Below are 1,660 nucleotides of genomic sequence, written 5' to 3'. Positions count from 1 at the left end.
CTCCGCCAATATGCCATCAAAAGATGATTAAAGTGTATGATGTAAATTTTGTAAGTTTATTAATATTAGATGAAATTTAGTAATAAAACGTCTGTTGGATGGAATTGTTTAATTGTTTTATGCAAGTTAGTTATTGATGGAATAGGAAATAGTAGGAAATTGGAATTGCAATTGTAAATGATAATGTAAAATGTGATTATGAATGCAGGAATTTGTATGTTGTATTGCTTGTTTGAGAAAACTATTTCTCAATCAGAAATCATTATTCTTACACTCAAATACATACATTTTACAACATTAATTTTTCTACAATAACATTTTATTTGCATTATTTACTAGAACTAGAACTTAAATCTATTTAAAAATGAACTTTAGTCTATTTCATATCTTTTCAATAATTTTTACATTACATACCATCAATGTTTATGCCTCTTATTGTATGGACATAATGAAACGCCGGTACTTAGCTTCATGGTTGTTTAATTACTATATTACATTTTGGTTGTAATAACAATGAATAGATTAGTGCGAGATACGATGCATGACCGCGCAGATTGACAGACGAAGTGCAAGAGAGTGAATGAATGTACAATAGGGATGTCCGTGCGACGCTGTTGCTAGTGATGTCCGTAGTCGATCATTAGGGATCCATATGAAGGTGACATAGGCGCCAACATCCTCTTTGGTCGGGACTCGGGACTTTTCTTAATCTGTATTCAATTAATACATTTGTTGACATTTCATGTCAACCAACATGACGAACATGTTTCGCAAGGCAACCAACATAGCAAAGAAATCTGGATGAATCTCGTTGTCTATGGTTTCACTTTTTTTATTTATAATCTGTGGAAAAGATTTTAATTAAAAAAAAAAGACAAATCAATTAATGGGGATGTTTCCTAATGTTACAAATCCAAATAAAGTTATGTTTAATATTTTAAAGACAGCATTTTGAAACCTATAATAACATTTAGGGACCTTGAATGAATTTGAGACAAATTAAATAAAAATTAAAGACGCTGCAATATTTTTTACCCTCCATTACTCCATCTCAAACACCAATCAGAGGTCGGTGACGTCACTTCTTCGCATATAACATGGCAGTGTGACCAGCTTCAGTGAATGTCAGTGCATTTTGCAGTTATAATTTTTTTAAAATGATTATAAGAATTGAGTTTCCGTGTGTTATATTATGAGGACTCCATTACTAAGTGTTTTTATATTTACGACTTATTTTACGAGCAAATTTTTTGATCAATATTAGTGATGGTCAACTCGAGTTCGTAACTCGAGTCAACTCGAGTTGGGCGTAACTCGAGTCGACTCGAGATGAATTCTCTTTAACTCGAGTTCGAAAACCGAATGGAACCAACACGGAGCGAAGTTTGACCTCTGTGAAGTTAACCACCTCACTATCTTTTTTTTACTTTTTTATGTAAATCGTTTAAAAATTGTTAGAGAGGGTTTGAGAGAAAAAAAAATCGTTTGAGAGTTCCTCCGTAAAAGCAATTTAAATTTTTAACGTGAAGTTGGCCCCCACACTTCATTTTTTTTAATTTTTTGTCATACAAATCGCTACAGAATCGTTGAGAAAAAGACTGCTATATAATTTCAGTTTAATTGACAGTAAATTTTATTTTTATTTAAATTCAAGCCAAAA

This window comes from Papilio polytes, unplaced genomic scaffold, assembly GCF_000836215.1.
Source record: "Papilio polytes unplaced genomic scaffold, Ppol_1.0 DF820645.1, whole genome shotgun sequence".
In the NCBI taxonomy this organism is placed as follows: domain Eukaryota; kingdom Metazoa; phylum Arthropoda; class Insecta; order Lepidoptera; family Papilionidae; genus Papilio; species Papilio polytes.
Note: the sequence above shows the minus strand (reverse complement) of the source record.